Raw genomic sequence first — 22,835 nt, forward strand, 5'->3', positions numbered from 1 at the left:
ATATACTGGATACGGGGTCTTCCTCGGTACCTCCTCCATTTAATCATTCCTTCTAATATCTGTTTAAGCAAGCTGTCAATTATTATTATGTGCCCTATTAATTTTATTTTTATGATCCTCCAGATAGCATCATTTTCCCCTGCCTTCTTCGTTTCTTATCCTTTTTCTCCAACTGATCTTGAACTTTCTTCTATAGCAAACGATATCGTCAGGTGAACGTAAATTAATGATTTTCAAATATCCTGATATTTTCAAATTAAAAGTAAATAGAAACCGTGTTCAGCTCAATAATTAACTTTGACTAGGATAGCTAAAATATCCACAACTGACAGGATCAAAACGAGGCACTCGGAAACTATTCCCTGGTTATGCTGCCCATTACAGTTGGTGGGAGAAAAATGCGAGTTAAGGACTGGATTGTTATGATTCTAAGTAAAGCACCGGTACAAGAAAGTGTTCCATATTAATGTAAGTATCTAAAACAACAGGATACGAATATTATATTCGTAACAGAGCACCAAAATTGGACTACCAAGGAACAGTTGTTCTGTGCTCCCTCCTGTTTGTACTAGCAATCATGAGTGTTATATCCTACTTATGAATCAAATATTCCAGGTTCAGCCACAATTCATTTCCGTTCAACCTCGTGTCCTCTCACCATAGGAAAGCTTCTCTCTACGCCTATAACGCAGAGAACACCCTCCAATGTGTGGTTTATCGGCACCTCTTCAAGATAAAGTTTGGGTCCATCAGTAACGCCCAAGCACATCAAAGAAACAGGAACGATAACATAGGGTAGTAGTCCCTATGGTCGGATACGGTGAGGAATTTATAATGTAATGCATTCTGTGCGTCTCAATATGGTCTCCACCCAGATACAAAGCCACTAGATATCACCCGTGAAACATGGAGTCTTACTACGATCTTGGCGTTGATCCTTCATTTCCTGTCTGCTGACAAGCTGATACTGTGAAAAATATCATCCATGGTACTGAATGCAAAGAAACATTCCTCTAAAGCGCTTCCTTCAGTAGGAAATTGATTCGATTGATCACCCGAAGCAAAGAACGATAATTTTACAATAGCCTTCTGAATTTTGTTATATAAATCCGATTTAACTGTTGTGGAAGGTATTTAACAGACATATTCCATCGAATTTTTTTAAATTCTAGAAATGCTCAAGTTTTTCGGGAAAAAAGAATAGCAATAAATTACCACGATAAGAATACTTTACCTTATACATTTTATATGCATGTGAGCTGTAAGACAGTACTGCATGCATAAGTGACAATGTGAGGCACGATATCCTAGTGGCTTAGTCACTGTCTTCTCACCAAGGCAGCCGAGCTCTATTCCCAGCCAATGTATGTGGGACTTTCGAAATGAAAATTCATGTCGCTGTGGTTCGAAATCTACATAAAAACTGGAGGTCTCATGGGTCTAATCACAGTATCAGGCAGACATGTCAAACTACAAGCTTGTCTGTTCTTTTTATATATATATCCAGAGTCCCTAGACATCACTTTATGGTTTCCTTCGTTTAAAACATGGCTTCACCCAGCTTTCCGTTAAGTTCTGGTGACGTTTTCTAGTCACTCAGCTGACAACCTGAGAGTTCAAGATTCGAAACCCGTCCACTTGAGTGGTACGTTAAACAGGACTAACGCGCGACGACAGAAATGGCATCATATTTTAAGCACCCAGTCGAGTCCTAAGCTAAATCTCAGTTCTTCACTGACCCCACATAAAGGTGGTAAGAAAAGCATAGAAGGAACAATATTGATGGACGTTACGATCTAAATGGAAAACCTACGAAATTAAGAGAATAACCTTGAACGTAAACCTCCTCAAACCAAAAATATTTTCTTAATTCTTAGAGCTTTCGACTGAAGTGATGATTTGGAAAGACAATTACTGTTGGTCTTGGTATAAATACCTCATCAGACTTCAATTACAAACCTTCGCCTACTTAGCTGGATATTCATTGAAGGGGCCGCTCGACGTGTGGCCTTAGAACATACCACAGTAATTTTTCATCTGAAGATAAATGGATAGAAGTCCTTGTGCTAATGAAGTGAGCGGTAGCGTCAGAGGAGGTACTGATAAAGTACAGCAACAAAAAAATCATGGACACCTATATTTTGCATTGCTGTTCTTGTTTCAAATAACGGAGAGTCGTGGTTACTTTTAAACGAACAAAGTAACGAAATTATAAGTCATTTACTTGTTCAAACTGTCCGAGAGAATCTGGAAGAGATGTAAGAAAGACTTTGAGAGACAAAGATACGTGGAGATGATTATATGTAACAGTGGTGAAATATTAATGTAGACGTACAAGGTGGACACAAATCTTGGGTACATTCACAGCGTGCCTCATCTTACGCATTTTACAACAAATTGCGCTTCAAACACATTTCAGAGAACGTAGGTTAACTAGCTGAAGCTTAGTTTGTTCGCAGTGGCCATCAAAATATTGAACCTGGGACTGTGATTGTATTCAGTGAGATAACACAATTTCCTTCATCGCCTGAGAGACGCAATTGAAGAAGCGAACTCCAATTTAAAATTGCTTTATATGTGAGAGTCCCGTGCGAAGGGGATGAATGCCACATTAAAGGTTCCCTTCTCACCGGAGTGTATTTGAAGGAACGTTGAACACGCTATTATTATTATTATTATTATTATTATTATTATTATTATTATTATTATTATTATTATTATTATTATTATTATTATTATTATGATTATGATTATTATTATTATTATTATTATTATTATTATTATTATTATTATTATTATTATTATTATTATTATTATTATTATTATTATTATTATTGTTACGGAGTTATCCGTAGTAGTTAGAGGTGAAAGAAGGTGCGGGCGGGAATAGGTCTCAATTACAGAATTAAAGTTAATTAAAAACTTGAACAAAGGTTATATTTTCTTTTCAAAATCAACAAATGACAACAAATAACAAAAGTGTAACAGGTACCAAGTAGCAGATCAACAATTTAAGAATTTACAGATTACAGTCGTTACAAGATTTGGGCTTCGAGCCCCAAGTTTAATTCCTGAGCTCTCAGCTCACAACCACCATAGCTGAAGGGCAGAAAACCCCTAAGTACGAGGAGCACTTGCTCCTAATTACAATGTTAAGAGAAAAAGAGCAGACCCGCTCTCAATTTTACAAGCCTATCAAAGGCTACAACAAACTTCATTTCTATCTGCCCTTAAGGCACACAAGGAAACAGGGGTAACTAGTGCCCAATCTACGGGCCCTTCGCAGGAAGGAAAACAAAACAAATGGGTTAAGTAAATGGCCCAAAATACAAAATGAATGGAGGCGATAACTTGCACTCCTACACCAAGTTTTGTCTAAAACCTATGTGGCGCTAGGCCGATCATACAGGGGCTAATCCCAAGCTAGGGAGGTGACACGTATGAGAAAACTTTACTACATAAAGAAGAGCAGAACGGTTATGACAGCGTAGTCACCTCCTTTTTCAAAAATGAAGGGGAGTTCGAGAGGGTGAAGCACTCTCTATCCCCGCTTTACAGATTTGTAATTTATAGATAGACAGAAAAGAATTTACATTTTAAGAAGGTAGGTTACATACTAAAGGTTTCGAACCCTCCCCGAGAGTTAAACTGCTGAGCTAGCAAGAAATAAAGATGTTGACAGGCCATTACCTTGTAGTTGAACTGCCGCTTGAAGAAAGAGGCGCTTCCCGCCCCCTGCTACATATTCACACACTAAGAGAGATGTTACTGAAGTGGCCCGGAGACAAGAAAATCAGCAGTTTTTATACCCTCGTGGAAAATTCGAGACCTTTCAAGAATGAATAGACACGCCCCTTCAACTTTATTGGTAGACTAGGAATTACACGTGGAAACCTGAGGAAGAAAGCTATGATTGGAGGAAAATTAATTACAGAAATTACTGATTGGTTAAATTCAAAGCTGGCGGAAGGAGAAGGGTTATACTGCCAAACCAAAAAATGAATGAAATAAATTTAACAAAGAACAAACTTATGAATACCAAATTTCTTCAAAAAACAGTTCCTTCACTTCGCACTAGGGTGCATAATTATAGTTCTTAGGCAGTGACATCTAGAAGAGGAGGACGTCCACACTTCTTGCTAGATAGTAAACAAAAACACGTCGGAATAGACACAGTTCAGAAAATTTCAAAATTACACCATTTACCGTAGTGACATCTTTTAAGAAATAGTAGAATTAGTTCAGTTTTCAAGGTTCCAAACTTCTCCTGTAGAGGAGTTTAAATTGGCGCAATATTTGACTAGCGGCGTGGAGGTGTACCGCCCGGTACAGACCTCCCCGCCCAAAAGTCCTTCCAAGGGGTGACACCGAAGAAAAAAAATTGTTTTAAAACAAAGTCCAAGTCTTTTGCAGATTGGATGAAGAAAAATTCAGCAGAGAAAATACCAATTTTTCAGTAGTCATAGATCTCTTAATAGGTTTGATATTGGTGGGTGCGACTAGATTAAGTCCAGTTTTTAAACTTTTGTAGTAGATTTTGATGAAAGGTCTCTATGTTTGTAGGAGTTGAATTCAAAAAACACTTTAATTCTTGAAAGAAAAAAAACGTTTCTAAGTCCACCAAAGGTTGATTTGAAACAAAAAATTATTAATTGTAGCAATAAGGTGTCCATGTAGCTGAAGACTTACAGAAAATAAACAGAAAAAATCTTAGCAATAACTTAAATAGAAAAGCAATGGCAGGTGTTAGTTTTAAAACATCAAAACTGTTACACAGTTAATTAAAACATGGTGAGATATACACTTCTAGAGAGATACGGCCCTCATTACAAGGAATATACGCAATTCACGCGATTGCACTCACCCCGATCTGCCCAAAAGTACCACAGAAACACATGCCTTTCTGCAAGAAATGCAAATAGTCACCAAAAATAGTGAGCCTTTCCTAATGATAAATGGTCGTGAAACCCTTATATATTTGATTTTTCAACTATAAAAAATTTTACCGTTGTTGAAGGCATACTGTACAGTTTACGTAGATGGCACATTTAAAAACTGTCCCAAATTTTGATTACAGGTTATTACTATTCGTGCACCAGTAAATTATGTTTACGTGCCACTTGCACTTTTTCTGCTGCTAAATAACATGTTGCGTAATATTGTAACCGATTGTGCGATATTTGGCTTACTATTTTCACCTAAAGTGATTTTTATAGCCCATGAAGCAGATATCACATGGCCACTACGCTTGTTTGGCCTTCAGTTTAATAAAACGGTGTCGTTTTCATTTAGGACAATATTGGTGGCACAAAATACAAGCCCTTGACCTATCAAAGAATTACCAATCAAACTCATAAAAAGATAAAGTTTTAAAACTTTTCTTTGGACTTCACTTTTTAACCCAAAGTGACTTATAGGATTGCTTTGTCGAAGATCTGTTGACTGTGCAACAAGGAGATACAAAAATATGAGTTAAGTTACTATATCCTGTAAACATACATTGCGGCAGATTCAAGTTTCCTCTTGCTATTTTGACTGAATTTCACAACTAGCACAAACCAAACAACAAATAGGTGTGAATCATTCAGTGACAAATTGAACGTCTTGTTTTATACTTCGCACCCAATTTCACCGACATTAAGTCAGATGTGTATGTTCTGTTACAAACTATAGGAAGATAGAAAGACAAAATAAAGGAAAAAAGAAACATTTTTGAGGGAATCGACGATAAAGTTAAGTAATCAGGACATACTAAGATTTGACTTTGTGAAAACTGTTTATTTGATATGTTTACCTGTATGACAAAACTATTCCAAGTTACTCATCTGAAAGATTCTCTTTTGTGAAAATTTTGGGGGACTATCCACGATATCAAGACAACATTTTTGTACACCAACCTGTTAAATGGTTGCGCAGTCCCAAGTCTGCGCAATGTGGGTGATAATTCTTTGACATGGTTTATTACCCGCGTCGAGTTGGATTATCGGATTACGAGGCGCGACTCAATTTACCTTTCACCTGAACAGAGGCGGGACTCAACTTACCTATCACCTGAACAGAGGCGGCACTCAACTTACCTATCACCTGAACAGAGGCGGGACTCACCAATAACCTCAATAGAGGCGGGACTCAACTTACCTATCACCTGAATAGAGGCGGGACTCAACTTACCTATCACCTGAATAGAGGCGGGACTCAACTTACCTATCACCTGAATAGAGGCGGGACTCACCTATAACCTCAATAGAGGCGGGACTCAACTTACCTATCACCTGAATAGAGGCGGGACTCAACTTACCTATCACCTGAATAGAGGCGGGACTCAACTTACCTATCACCTGAACAGAGGCGGGACTCACCTATAACCTCAATAGAGGCGGGACTCAACTTACCTATCACCTGAATAGAGGCGGGACTCAACTTACCTATCACCTGAATAGAGGCGGGACTCAACTTACCTATCACCTGAATAGGGGCGGGACTCACCTATAACCTCAATAGAGGCGGGACTCAACTTACCTATCACCTGAATAAAGGCGGGACTCAACTTATCTATCACATGAATAGAGGCGGGACTCAAATTACCCATCACGGAAACTGAGGATAGACTCAGTTTACCTTGAAACATGGGACACAATTTACCAACCCCGTCAAAGTGCACAGTATACTGTACTAACGGGATACAAATCCTAAAAGGGTTCATTCTCACGAAGGAGAAAATTTAAATTTAACTACATAAAACTGACTTTTAAGAATGAATAGGTGACTTATAACTAAATACGGAGTCCAGCACCATGGATCAATGGTTAGCGTGCTGGCCTTTGGTCACAGGGGTCCCGGGTTCGATTCCCGGCAGGGTCGGGATTTTAAGCATAATTTCGCTGACACGGGGCCTGGGTGTTTGTGTCGTCTTCATCGTCATTTCATCCTCATCACGACGCGCAGGTCGCCTATGGGAGTCAAGTCAAAAGACCTGCATGTGGCGAGCCGAACTTGTCCTCGGACACTCCCGGCACTAAAAGCCATACGCCATTTCATTTTCGCTAAAGACGGAGTGATTTTTATTGTTAAATCGTGTATGAAATTAATTTTCCGCGAACGTTCACGCTAATTCACGTACTGGAACTTTTCGGGGTCGCTGATATGAACAGTTACACTCCAGAATTTTATAAACCAAGTTCAGCCCCCTTCGACGGAGGGGGGGGGGGCGATGGAGGACAGATATACAAAAATAATGAAAAATAGTGTCGAATCCATAGTTTTCGGTGTCACTGAGATGAATAGTGATACTCCGGATTTCTTAAAAGTCCAAGTTCAGCTCCCTTTGGGATGGGGGACGAGGGTTGAGGGATACATAAATTAATCTAAAATAGTGTCGAATCCACAGTTTTCGGGGTCTCTGAGGTGAATTGTGATACTCAGCATTTTTATAAGTCCATATTCATACCCCTATATGGTGGGGGGTTATGGAGGAGTGAGATATAAACATGATCGAAAATAGTGTCGAATACGTAGTTTTGGGGGTCGCTGAGGTGAATAGTGACACTCCGGACTTTTTTTAAAGTCCAAGTTCAGCCCCCTTCGAGGGGAGAGTGATATATAAAAGTAATCGAAAATAGTGTCGAATCGGTATTTTTCGTGGGCACTGATAAAATTAGTCTCACTACGAATATTTTATAAATAAAAAATATTGTCGAATCCATAGTTTATGATTTCACTGAGATGAATAGTGACACTCCGGATTTCTAAAAAGCCCAAGTTCAGCTCCCTTTGGGGTGGGGGACGAGGGCTGAGGGTGCACGGGTAAAGATATAAATAAAAATAATCGAAAATAGTGTCGAATCCATAATTTTGTGGTCGCTGAGATTAATAATGACACTCCGGATTTTTTATGTCCCATTTCATCCCCCTTTGGCATAGGGGGAGAAGGAGTAAAACAGAAATTGTAAAAAAAATGACCGAAATAATGGACGTAGCTTATGTATGCTACAGCGTAGCTTTTAACAAAAATTGATAGAAGTATGACTTACTATATGGAGAAAGTATACTGTTTAGGATAAGACACCGCTGGAACCTCTAGAGGAGTGATGATTTATATATGTAACTAAAAGTGAACGTAATATTTTTCCGGACTACTGGAGGGATTCAAACAAAACCTGGTACACTTATGACTTTTTCAAATGCTGTTTATTTGGGGCGTCGACCTAAGGAGATCTCTTCCCTCTACTTTGCACCGTAAGTGTGAACCTGCGTGTATTTGGAAATGGCGGAAGTGAATGTGAGGAAAGGAAAATTAGGGACGACACAAAAACCCAGTTTCCAGGCCAGGTATATTAATAATTTACAATTAAAAGCCCCTGACCTGTCGGAAATCAAACCCGGTGCTGCCGGGTGACAGGCGGACGCGTTGCCCCCTACACCGTGGGGCCGGACTAACACTATGACTTACTATCAGGAGATAAACTGCGATGGATTATGACAAATTAGCACCCCTAGGGGCAGGCGTTGGACAGGGTAAGATATAAAAATTATCGAAAATAGGGCCACAACCAAAGTTTTCGGGGTCGCTGAAATGAATAGTGACACTCCGGTTGTAGTTTAAGTCCAAGCTGATCCCCAAATGGAAGGCGGATGAGGAGTGAAGAAAAGAAAATATCCGAATGACCGAGATTAAGGATGTTTGTGTGTACGTTCCAATATAACTGTCAGCTGAACTTGGTGCAAATATTACCTACTATGTGGAAAAAATATACTGTGGGGGAAAGACACCCCTAGAAGCCTTAGACAACTGGACGAAATACAATTATGACTAAAAACGACAGATATTAGTGTTGAATCCATACTTTTCGGGACTACGGGAGCGATTTCAAACAAACTTTGTCACTTATGCCTTATTATCAGGAGACAAAGTACGTGTAGGTATGACAACCCTAGCACACGTACGAAGGTGTGAGATGTAGAAATAATCGAAAACAGTGTCGAATCCATTCTTTTCGGGGTCGCTAAGATAAATAATAACACTCCGAATTCTTTAGAGGTCCAAGTTCTGCCCCCTTTCACATAGCGGTCAGAAGAAGTGAAAAACAAAATTTCCAAAATCACCGAGATAATGGATTTATATGTGTATATTCCAGCATAGCTCTCAACGAAAATTTGACCTACTGTCTGGAAAAGAATACCTTTGGGGTAAGAGACCCTCTAGCCTCTAAAATAGAGGTGAAATGTAAACATTAACCGAAAACGACCGATATCTGTATCTAATCCATAGTTTACGGTATCGCTGAGATGAACTGTGACACTCTGGATGCCGTTTAAGGTAAAGTTCAGTCCTAATCGGCAGGGAAGGGGGGGGGGTGAGAACTGGTAAAGAAAAGAAAATGTCCAAAGGGACACATTTTAAAGACGATGTGTGTATGTTGTAGCATACCTCTCAACCAAACTTGGTATACACATGACTTACAATATAGAAAACATTACTGTGGGGGTCAGGTACACCCAGCACCCCTACGGGCGAGGGTGAATTATAAAAAACACAGAAAGACGGGTGAAATATACTAAATAATAGATAACAACAAATATTAATATACAGTCCATAGTTTTAGAGCCTCCGTGGCTCATACGGCAGCGCGTCGGCCTCTCACCGCTGGATACCGTGGTTCAAATCCCGGTCACTCCATGTGAGATTTGTGCTGGACAAAGCGGAGGCGGGACAGGTTTTTCTCCGGGTACTTCGGTTTTCCCTGTCATCTTTCATTCCAGCAACACTCTCCATTCTCATTTCATAGCATCTATCAGTCATTAATACATCACTTTGGGAGTGGCGACCCCATCGTACTACTAGCCTATATCTGCTTCATTCATTCCATCCCTGACCCGGTCAATGACTGGAAAACAGGTTGTAGGTTTTCATTTTCAGTCCATAGTTTTCGAGGTCGCTGAGGTGAAGAATGACACTCCAGATGTCATTGTTCAGTTCCTATCGGCATGGATATTGGAAGGGGTGGAAAGGAAAATGTTCAAAATGACCGAAATTACGGATGTATGTATTTTTCATCTAACATAGCCCTCATATAAAATTGCTACACGTATGACTTACTATCTGAAAAAATACCGGTGGTGTAAAACACCCCTAGCACTTGTAGGGGAGATAGTGAAATATAAAAATAAACGAATTTGACTGATATTAATGTCAAACACATTCTTTACGAGGTCACAGAGTTGAACTGTGGCACTCTGGATGGTTAAGTCATACTTCAACCGCAATCAGTATGGACGTTGAGAAGGGATGAAAATGAATGTAAATATGACGGATATTATGCATGTACTGTGGGTATGTTCCAGAATTGCTCTCAACGAAACTTGGTACACATATGACTCACCATCTTAGAAAAAATACTATGGAGATGAATAATCACAGCCTCCGCTGGGGGTGGGGAATGAGAGAGGCTGACGTGCAAAAATAATGGAATATAACCAATATTAATGCAAAAATCCATTGTTTATGAGTCCCTGATACGAATTGCAACGCTCTTGATACCGTTTAAGTCCACATTTAGTCTCCATTGAGACAGGAGATGAGAAGGGCTTAAAAGTATACAGTATAAAATGACCGAGATTAGTGTTGAATACACTGCTTTTGGGGTCATTAGGCTGATTGTGACAGTCTCAATGATAGCTGAAATCGTGTACGTCATATGTATAGTGCGACGGGTAAATACATATAATTTTTACTTTGTTTTTGAAGGAATCAAATACTTCCCAGTCAATTCTAGCTTCCATAAACAAAGTTTACTCAAAAATTAAATAATCTAAAACTTGAAATCAGATACATCTAAATAACTGTAAAACTATATAATAGGTCGTAAAATCAACATCTCAAAAATAATTCAGTAACCATCCACTTCACACTTAACACAAATATTAAAGGTGAACATTCAAAAACTACCCGGGCAACGCCGGGTGCTACAGCTAGTAAGTAAATATAAGTAAATATAAGTACATCTTCCAGAGTATAAAACTGAACTCTACGTATCTGGATGTTTAACTGACAGTCGGAGTGCAGGCCTTAAGTGAGAAAAAGTAGTTAGGTCTGGTACTCATTTTTGGGGTAGGTTGAGTGAACTTCAGAGCCACGTGCTATTCCAGAAGTAAAAATCACATTTCATCTCCATGACAGGGAATCAAACCTTCCGGGTGATGTGAGCATTCCATTACTGCACCAGTTAAGCAGCCGTTACCAATTTCTTGCAAAAGTATATGCTAGTGCTAACAAATAGAAATATTAACGCACCATTACTTTTGCATCTCGTGACTGTATGGAAATATGTATCACGAACTATTTATAGGAGAATGGAAAGTATGAGTAGCTTTTAGCTTTAGTTTATAAGTACCCCGGTAGTCTAAACTCCAAAGATTGATACAATTGTGACACACCATCATCTGTAAAAACTACAGTCTGTTTTGGATTTTTCAGTTAGTGATAATCAATCTGCAGAGAAGTATCCTTTCAGTTCATAGTAAGTGACAGTCAACCAATAGACACCGAACCTTTACCTAACTTGGAAGTAAGATATCTGGTAATTAATGAAGAAGATACTACGCAGATATCAGTATATGTCAGGAGCGTAACAAATGTGATACGTGTCCACCTCCCAAAATAAAAATTCAATCCCCCTAAAATGAAATATAAAACTTAATGTAAATGTAATTATAGCAGGTAGAAGTAATACAATCATCAATCAAGCATCAATGACCTGCATTTAAGGCTGTCACCCAGGTGGCAGATTCCCTGTCACTTGTTTACCTAGCTTTTTCTTAAACGTTTTTCAAAGAACTTGGAAATTTATCGACTGGGAGATAGTAGGTTCGAACCCCACTGTCGGCAGCCCTGAAGATGGTTTTTCGTGGTTTTCCCATTTGCACACCAGGCAAATGCTGGGGCTGTACCTTAATTAAGGCCACGGCCACTTCCTTCCCACTCCTAGGCCTTTGCTCTCCCATCGTCGCTATAAGACCTATCTGTGTCGGTGCGACGTAAAACAAATAGCAATAAAAGGTATAACAGTCTATAATGATAATGTATGTAAAATGAAATTTATCGAACATTTCCGTTGATCATTTTTTTCCAATTCCTTACTCGTCGTCCTATAAATGAATAGTTGCCAGAATTTGTCCTCTTGAATTCCAACTTTATCTTCATATTATGACCTTTCCTATCTTTAGAAGTTTCGCACAAGCTTATTCGTCTACTAAAGTCCTTCCACGCCATCTCTCCACTGAATATATCGTCAAGTTTTAAGAACAAAGTGAATATTCGTTACTGTAAAATCAGTAGTTTAAAGCAATTGTTGGAAAGAGGTTTGTACCCTTAAAGGTGGTAAGAAATGATAAAGACCCGATTTATTACAACAGACAAGTAAAAAGACTAAGAAAGAGGTGCAGGTTGGAAAGAAATAGAGTTAGAAATGGCTATAGAAGTAAAGAGAAATTGAGGGAACTTACTAGGAAATTGAATCTAGCAAAGGACTCAGCTAAGGATAACATGATGGCAAGCATAAATGGTGGTCATACAACATTTTAGTGAAAAATGGAAGAGTATGTATACTTACCTTAAGGCAGAAACAGGTTCCAAGAAGGGCATTCCAGGAATCATTAATAAACAAGGGGAGTGTGTATGTGAGGATCCTCAAAAGGCAGAAGTATTCAGTCAGCAGTATGTAAGGATTCTTGGTTACAAGGATAATGCCCAGATAGAAGAAGTGAATAATGCTAAAGAAGTATTAAAATTTACATATGATAACAATGACATTTACAATAAGATACAAAAGTTGAAAACTAGAAAAACGGCTGGAATTGATAAGATTTCTGGGGCTATACTAAAGAAAATGGGTTGGGATATAGTACCATATCTGAAGTACTTATTTCATCATTGTATGCATGAAAGAGCTATACCAAATGAATGGAAAGTTGCTATAGTAGCCCCTGTGTATAAAGGAAAGGGTGATGGACGAAAAGCTGAAAATTACAGGCCAGTAAGTCTGACATGCGTTGCATGTAAACTTTGGGAAGGCATTCTTTCTGATTATTTTAGACATGTTTGCAAAATTAATAACTGGCTCGATACAACGCAGTTCGGTTTTAGGAAAGGTTATTCCACTGGAGCTCAACTTGTAGGATTCCAGCAAGATACAGCTGATATCTTTGATTCAGGAGATCAAATGGACTGTATCGCGATTGAACTGTCTAAAGCATTTGATAGGGTGGATCATGGGAGACTACTGGCAAAAGTGAGTGCAATTGGACTAGACAAAGGAGTGACTGAATGAGTTGCTATATATCTAGAAAATAGATCTGAGAGAATTGGAGTAGGCGAAGCTTTACCTGACCCTGTAACAATTAAGAGGGGCATTTCTCAAGGCAGTATTACTGGACCTTGTGTTTTCTTTTAAATTAAATTAAATTATATGTGTAAAGAAGTGGAATCAGAGATAAGGCTTTTCGCAGATGATCTTATTCTGTACAGAGTAATAAATAAGTTACAAGATTGTGAGCAACTGCAAAATGACCTCGATAATGTTGTGAGATGGACAGTAGGCAATGGTATGATGATAAACAGGGTTAAAAATCAGGTCAGGAGTTTCACAAATAGGAAAAGTCCTCTCAGTTTTAATTACTGCGTTGATAGGGTGAAAATTCCTTTTGGGTATCATTGTATGTATCTAGGTGTTAATATATGGAAAGATCTTCATTTGGGTAATCACATAAATGGGATCATAAGTTATAAACTTCTTGGTTCTGATCCGTATTGAATTGTAAGTACAATATAATTATTAAATTAATGTAGTAATGGTCCAACTTTCAATACTATAATATGTAATATTCTAAATTACATTAATTAGGGACTAGTTTCGGCCGGGACTGGCCATCTTCAGCCTTAATGTAAAACACCTAATAACTAAACAAATGTACATGCACACAATTTAGGAGTATACAGGATCACTTGCAACATTTGTAATTCTTCTTATGTCGGACAGACCGGGAGAAATTTTAAGATAAGGTACTCAGAACACGTCAATGACCTGAAATACAATACATTTTCAGCTGTAGGACAGCATATGCATGACTATAAGCACAAATACACAGACATAAAACAAGATATGTAAATTCTCAAAATCATCAATGAAGGACCCCTCCTTAACATTAGCGAAAGCTGCTTCATACATTTAGATCAATATTTCAACCCAAATCATAATGAAATTTCAGAAAAACCAAATATCCTTTTTGACCTTCTAATTCCCATTTTCAGCAATGTCAAACCAACAAGTCATAATTCAGTTTTTCATAATATTCACAGCACCTTTCCTCAACAGCTATCCTTTTTCCCACATCCTTCAGCCCCACCTTAATCCCCCTCCCCCACCCCCTTCCTCAACACCCTCTCCTTCAGGACCTTCCCCTCCCCTCTCCTTCCTTTTCATTTGAATCTCACAACAGTTAGTCTGAAGCACACTCAACAATAGACCACACACCTCATGCTGTATTGAGAGGTAAGTCTCATATAACCTATGTCATATAACTAACACATTCTCTCATTCAATTCATTAATTTAATTTTATCTAGTTTATCAGGTTAACTTCATGGGCACCGCAATGAATTGCAAAAATTTTATACCAGACACAATGTATCTGTGTTAACCGCATCTTCATGTGCTGTCCTGACATTGTCCAACAACATTTCAGCAAGATTTAACAAGCACCATGAGAGCATCCCATTTATTACTTTCATTGAGGATGAAACAACATCTAACAGTTCCTCGCCAGCTAGTGGTTATTTACAGCGGTGTCAATGATTACATATAGCTAACACCACACAAATAGATTTGATGACAAACTACAGGATCAACATTTACCAGTTCCCATTTACTATTGGAATATTAATGATCAGCAGTATTAGAACTAACAGTTCTGTGTATATAAATTAATACTTGAAATTATTCTCAATGATGAACATACTCAAGATGTTAGAACCTAGTTCATTTTCAAATTTATTCATAATTCCATCCCAGTTTTTAATGTCACTTTGTATATATTTGTTTTCATTTGTTTTATGTCAATTGTGTGCATGTACATTTGTTTAGTTATTAGGTGTTTTACATTAAGGCTGAAGATGGCCAGCACCGACAGAAACTAGTCCCTAATTAATGTAATTTAGAATATTACATATTATAGTATTGAAAGGTGGTCCATTACTACATTAATTTAATAATTATATTGTACATAAATGGGATTGTAAATAAAGGATACATATCTCTGCAGATGGTTATGAGGGTGTTTAGGGGTTGTAGTAATGAAGTAAAGGAGTGGGCATTTAAGTCTCTAGCAAGACCCGAACTAGAGTATAGTTCCAGTGTATCGGACCCTCACCAGGATTACTTGTTTCAGGAAATGAAAATAATCCAAAGAAAAGCAGCTCGATTTGTCCTGGGTGATTTCCGACAAAAGAGTAGAGTTACAAAAATGTTGCAAAGTTTGGGCCGGGAAGAACTTGGGGAAAGAAGGCGAGCTGCTCGACTAAGTGGTATATTTCGGGCTGTCAGCGGAGAGATGGCGTGGAATGACATTAATAGACGAATAAGTTTGAGTGGTGTCTTTAAAAGTAGGAATGATCACAATATTCAAGCGGACAAATTGGGGCAAATATTCGTTTATAGGAAGGGGAGTTAGGGATTGGAATAACTTACCAAGGGAGATGTTCAATAAACTTCCAATTTCTCTGAAATCATTTAAGAAAAGGCTAGGAAAACAACAGATTGGGAATGTGCCACCTGGGCGACTGCCCTAAATGTATATCAGCATTGATTGATTGATTGATTGATTGATTGATTGATTGATTGATTGATTGATTGATTGATTGATTGAACCACGAGGTGATCAGCCGTGTTAAACCTCTTGTCATTGAAGACTTCAGGGTTGTCGAGACAGAAAGTACATGAGGTAGCAGGTTACTAGGAACGAATTTTAAAAATGGAATACATTATGATGTTGCTGCATTTCGTGTTGTTCATGACCAGGTTGCAGATTTCCATAATCGTCAGCGTCGTTGGTATGTGTACGTGGTGACGCAAAGGAAACCTGTATTATTTTGGTGTCTAATTTGTTATTGAAACATGCACATAGAATGTGACCAGCAAGAAGTATAAGCCCCTCCTTGGCGAAAATATGCCACAATATTCAAGTCTAAAATATACGCAATCTTGTAGAAATCATATGTATTTACATATCGTGCAAAATTTCACTTTGTGTTACAATTTGCAGGTAATAAACCGAACAAACATAAAATAAACCACGCAAATACATATGAGTTTTTTCTTTCTAGTTGTTTTAATGCCACGCTAGGATTGTGAAGTGCTATGGTTCGGGAATTAGCGGCCATGACCTTGATGAAGGTACGGCACCAGCGTTTGCCTAGTGTGAAAATGGCGAACCACGGACTACGGTCTTTAGGGCTGCCGACAGTCGGATTCGAACCCACCATCTCCCAAATGCAAACTCACGGCTACATGGTCCTAAATGCAGTGCTAACTCACTCGGTCCTGATTCTGTTGAGGAAATAGGAACGTATTTCGGATCCAGCAATTGTCATGCATGTTGTGGCTAATATCCTAAAACATATGTGGTAATTTGAGAGAACGTATCTTGTAAATTACTGTTCAGGATGAAATGCAGTAGTGGTGAAGCTCCTTTGTTCTCTAAAATGTACTACGGTAAATTACCACATAAGAAGCAGCCTCCGCTTTGAATACGAAAACATAGGAAGACCTTTTTCTAAACATATCGATTCTTACATTCTCATAGAGCCAAGCAGTACTTCCGAGTCTACTACCAAAATTACTTCTAATCTGGCAAAAGCATGACTCAGTGTACTGTCGAATCCTGGAGTGGGCAAAGATCTCTTGTAGATCCCGATTCACAGAGGCATCGAGGAAAATGTAAAAGCTGACAAACTTGCCCGACAAGGATCAGCATCTTTGTGCTAGGACCGGGAATAGCTGCTTGGAATATTTAAGTATTCCATCAGGGAAGATGTCAAGAGCTGGTCCAGAACCTCAAAAGGTGGAAAGCAAGCACCGATATTAAATATGGGAAATTATATTTTAAAGCACCATGCAAGAAAACAGCTGAATAGCTACTTAGTGCAGTAGAATTCAGTTAAGTTTCATAGTATCACTCTTCACTGGACAGGCACCGGTCAAAAAGCACTGAAGCAAAATGAGAATTCAGATACTACCTATCAGATAACCTGCGCGTGCAAGAGGTACACTATATTCCGAAATAATATCATTGAACCAACGGAATTAAATACAGACTCACTATACTGTATACTCTAGGTAAGAACTCGGGAATAATGGACTGGTGTTAAATCTGAACAGGGTAGAACAATAAGCTTGTAGGCTGTAGTAGTGTTCCAGAGCAATACTAACGGATCCCTGTTTCAAGGACCGGTTTTCGTTACAAGTCCCACCGGACTCAACAGCGAGTGCGTGTAAAGCGTATTTCTTATAACGTGAAAGCTACTGGAGATATTTCAACCAACATCATATTTAGCATCCACTTTTCGAAATGTAAGTTTTCAGGTCCGTACCATGTCAAATTCCCGGAATGAACTGGGGGGTTAATAGGGAACCGAAACAGTGATTTTACTCTCCCACAATACATACAAGACCAATCTGACTGAAAATCGACCAACCTTGATGGAAATCCATTTCTAACACTTTTTTCTCATGTACACTTTTTCGGTAGGAGGATTAATAATGGAGATGTCATGAACGGTCTGCTTTGCAAGCGAAGTCCAGCGGACATGCCTCAAAATGTGTTGACGTATAGGAGATTCCTTATCTATACAAACAAATCTGTAACGACCGTGTGTTTCTACATTGACCTTTTTGGCTAAATTTTCGTACAGTTATCTGTTTCAAGTGTAATATTGACCATCTGCATATTTGTTAGCTTTAGTTTCCTGATAGTCCTAATTTTTAACCGCCCCCACCCTTCCCCCAAAGCACGATTGCGGTACAATATGCCAGATGAGCTAGAAATTTGAAATTTGGCAAAGTTATATGTAATCGACAGAAATCTTCCAAGATCTTTAAATATTTCACTTTTTACCCCCAAAAATATCGGAATAGTGAGGCAATTTTAATGACGATGCAGATCTTCGTTTCGAGGTATTTCACAGCTGAACGGTAAGTCGTATCACAAAACGGATGGAACAATCTCAGTTCAAATTGGAGTGATCTACAATTTTGCTCCTATGACGTTTCATCGTATCTCTATTCGTTATATGTTAGATTTGTCTCTATTTCTCGATTATACGTACATTTTGCTCTGTGATTGATTGATTGATTGATTGATTGATTGATTGATTGATTGATTGATTGATTGATTGATTGATTGATTGATTGATTGATTGATTGATTGATTGATTGATTGATTGATTGATTGATTGATTGATTGATTGATTGATTGATTGATTGATTGATTGATTGATTGATTGATTGATTGATTGATTGATTGATTGATTGATTGATTAAAGGGGCCTAACATCGAGGTCATCGGCCCCTAATGGTACAAAATGAGACGAAATGAAATGACAACTTAAAAGTCCAAAACTCTCCACTGACCAGAATTCAAAGCATGAGGATGAAGAATGAATGGATGGACGGATATGAAATTAAAACGATCAGTGGATCCAACCCACAGTGCCTCACATGCACAGAAGCTGGCACAAAATAATAGTATTACTGACCAAGGGACTGCTTCTATAACACGATGCTGAATCGATTATGCTTATAGTCGAAACGGGTCCAAAATCCAGGTCATCAGCCTCTCAATCAAAAGTAGCGGAGACTCGCTGTATTCCACACATTATGGTACTATTCACAGGTAGTGTAGTGCGCACATGTAACACAGACCTACGGTGTTTCGCATTTTGCGGCGCTATTTACAGGCAACGCAAACCTATAAAGGCAAGGCAAACCTATGGCGTTCCTCACATAAGTGGACTAACCACAGGGACTTGTACTATCCCGTGGAATTCCTTACATAGTGGAAGCTGAGCTTAGGTAAGGCAGAACCATGGTGTCGTCAATCCCATGGTGTCTCTCATATAGGGGTACGAATCACAGGTACTGTAGGACCCACTTCCTGATTCACACACTATCACTACTAATCACAAACCTATTGCGTACCTAACATAGTGGTACTACGCGCAAGTAAATGCAACACATGGTGTTCCCTGCGTGATGGAACTAATTACAAGTAGTTTCATGGTTCTAATTGGATCATCCCTTGGTCGCCCCTTTTAGTCACCTCTTACGACAGACAGGGTATACCGTGGGTGAATTCGTCTGCCTCCCCCACACACAGGGGTGTGTGTTTGGTCCGCGAGAGGTATTTTCTTTCCCTCAAGTCCGCCGGCAAGCCAGTTAGGACCCCCCTATTCGCCATCTGGGACGCGCCACGTGCGAGTATCACATCTCCCCTGCTACGCCAGCGTAGCAGGTTCGTGGAATATTGCTCTTTGTAATGTATAATTCGTAGTTCGAATCACTTATACGAAAGGTAGAATCATCTAATTCTACACGAGCATGGCCCACCCAGTATCCATACGTGAACCAAATTCCATGTTTGTACTTGTCATATTAGTACCCAAAAGTAAGAAAACCTTACCCAAATTTCAGCCTATTCAACGTTTCTAACTCAATTTCAGCCATAAATAGATGATATAGGAGAAAATATCTTAAGACCAGCCATTTAGACCGCTAAATGAGACGTCTTATAGTACAATCCGTTTGCCGATATGATGTATCTTTTAGCAGCAATTAATCTGTCAATGAAGGTTTGCAATATTGTAAACATGCATATACTTCGTATGTCGATCTATTCATTTAAGTCGATTTCGTTTTAGAAAGGGTGTGTCTCCCATTATAATTAATAACTTACATCGATAGTGACTCTCAGCAAGAGGGCGTCTGCTACTGTAATCATTACTCTCCACATGGACTTTGACTAGCAGTAGGAATGGGATCCTTCTCCAACTCCTTTGTATCTAGAATTAGTAACGAGGGGCTACCATTTTAAATAATAATTCACTTCTCGATTTGACTGCTGGAAGTCAATAGAGCATGCAATTTTGTTCAAAACTCCCCTAACCGATTGTGTTTGGATGTTTGGGAGTAGGCAGGTGTGCTCGCCGTTATAAACAAATTTACCCATCTAAAATGTGACTGACATTAGGAATAGCGTTCCTGCTATTAGAATGCAAACTCACCAACTCGGTGTGACTGTCAGTAAGAAAAGGGGCCTGTCATTATAATGATAACAGCACAACTCAATTTTGACTGGCAGTAGTGAAGATGCCTGATTTTATAATAAAAACTCAACTGTAATCTGTCTAGAAGTAGGAAAGGGCGCCTGCCATTGTAACTAAAACTCACCAAATCGATAGTGACCGCGCAGTAGGTAATGGGGCCTCCCATTAAAATGAAAACGTTCTTACTATATTGTGAATGGCAGTAGGCAAGTGAGCCTGCCGTTGTCATCTCAACTCCGCAACTCGCACTTTGCATTGGAAACTACGTATGAGAACCTCCCCGTGCTGATTCTGGATAACACTAAGGGGCATGAAATTTAAAGAAAAATCTCATTCACTGCATGTAGAGTAATTTACTTCGATATCCGTATACAATGTAGAATACCGCAGCGAAGCAAGTATAGTTTGCAATAGAATAGCATACTCTGTAGTATACTCTGTAGTACTCTGTAGTCTGCTGTTGTTCAGTTGCTCAATTAATAGAAATGTTATGCTGCACAACATATTCGAAGAAAGAAGTGATTCGTGGTACTTGAGTAAGGAGACTGATATGTCTGTAGAACATTTTGTTCGCTAACAGGTCTACTGTATATATTACATATTATGCTTGCCAGGTTGCATGTATGCGTCACAGGTGACCTTGGTCGTTTGTAAAACTCATTACATGAAAAGTTATTGAACACATTAGAGTGTTATAGTCACTACCACCTGATGGTTATAGCAATGAAATCTTGTTCTCTTGAATGTGTGCTGTAAATATAACGGCAGTACATAGAGTTGTCTCACAGTAAACTTCCTGTTCACGAACATGAAGTGAGAGTCTATTCTCATAAAATAAAATAAATATCCAAATGAATGCTTTACAAGTAAAACTACGATATGATCATCCCTTCTGAACAATTTATCGAATGTGAAAGGGGTTTGAAGATTTGAAGAACGACAGTGTCAATTAAATGCATGGGTATAGAACAGGGGTTTCCAGTTCGTACGGCATCGAGGGCCACATTTGAAACCCTAGGTATGATCGCGGGCCACACTTTAATCATAGGCAAATTTTTGGAAAAATTATCCGCATATACAACAGAGGTACCAGTAAGAAATAATATGCATAGTTCAATTGAAATGAATGTTTAAAAATTTTAATTGTTTAAAACACTATTTTACAATTGCATAAAAGAGTGCAATTAAAAATAAACAAATACTATTGCACACAAGATAATTGAATTTGGAAGAAAAGCACCCAACAATGTCAGTTCATTTAAATTAATATTTGACAAATGACAAAAAGGAAAAAGTACCTAAATACAAACTGAAATTTGTAGTCAAAACAAAATTAAAGAAGAACAATTTAGTGGGAGCAGTGTGAAAAGAACAACGATATACAGTTGTAAGAGCCTAAAATCTCACCAATGTACTTCCAGCAGTACTTCCAAAGTGCAGCAGTGTGTACCAGCCAGTAGTACCAATGAGAAAAGAATGAAGAATTGAAGCCGCTTCTTACAGCAATCGCAATTTTTCCTTGGTATTCGTGGTATACGGTGCATAAAAGGTCCACAGTGAGAATGGATTGGAATTCAAGATTTGGTATGAATCCCATTACGATTTTTTAATGGTTAAGACCTATCACTGGTTTTTGTGAGGGCTCATTTTTCGCCGAACTTTATACTGTAATTGTTTTAAATCAAAAATAATCTATTCCCACCAAGTGAATTTTTAAAAACCTGAAATAATATTTAAAACGAATTAGATCTGACGTGAGTCTGAAAGGGTATAAAAATGAATGCATTTTTGAACGAGCTATGGAATATTTACTGTTTCTTCACATTTCTTGAAATATCTTTTTAAAAAGCCCTTGGGAGTCACAAAATATGGCCACCCTTTGCATACCGCTGGTGTAGAAGGTATGAAAATTCAAAGCTCCCCGAAACGTTCAAGAAAATGAAGAATTTGCTCTATTGTAGAGATCTAACGCTTTTTAAAAACACGTGTTTTAAGTGTTATTACATGGATCGGTACCCTGAACATTGATGAAAGCTTCTGGAAAGAAAGTCGAAGCATTTGAACTGTGTATTTATCGACGGTGACTTAGGCTATATTGGGTTGATCAAGAGAGAGACGTGTGATTTCATTCTCGACCCTCATTCCCTACGTCTAACTTAAAACTAGCACACCCTCCAGGAGGGAACTCAAAGTCCGAGCGAGTTGGACGTCCAGTTAGAGTCGCCTAGTTGTGAGCAAGCATTCAGGAGATAGGTTCGAATCCTACCGGCGGCAGCCCTGAAGATGGTTTCCCGTTATTTCCCATTTTCACAGTAGGCAAATTTTGAGACTGTATCTTAAAAAAGGGCATGGTCGCGTCCTTCCCGCAGCTATTCCTTCTCCATCCCATCGTCGCCATAAGAATGTATCTGTGTCGGTGCGACGAACACTGGAACCATACTCTAATAGGGGTCTTACCAGAGACT

Source organism: Anabrus simplex, chromosome 1 (assembly GCF_040414725.1).
Source record: "Anabrus simplex isolate iqAnaSimp1 chromosome 1, ASM4041472v1, whole genome shotgun sequence".
In the NCBI taxonomy this organism is placed as follows: Eukaryota; Metazoa; Arthropoda; class Insecta; order Orthoptera; family Tettigoniidae; genus Anabrus; species Anabrus simplex.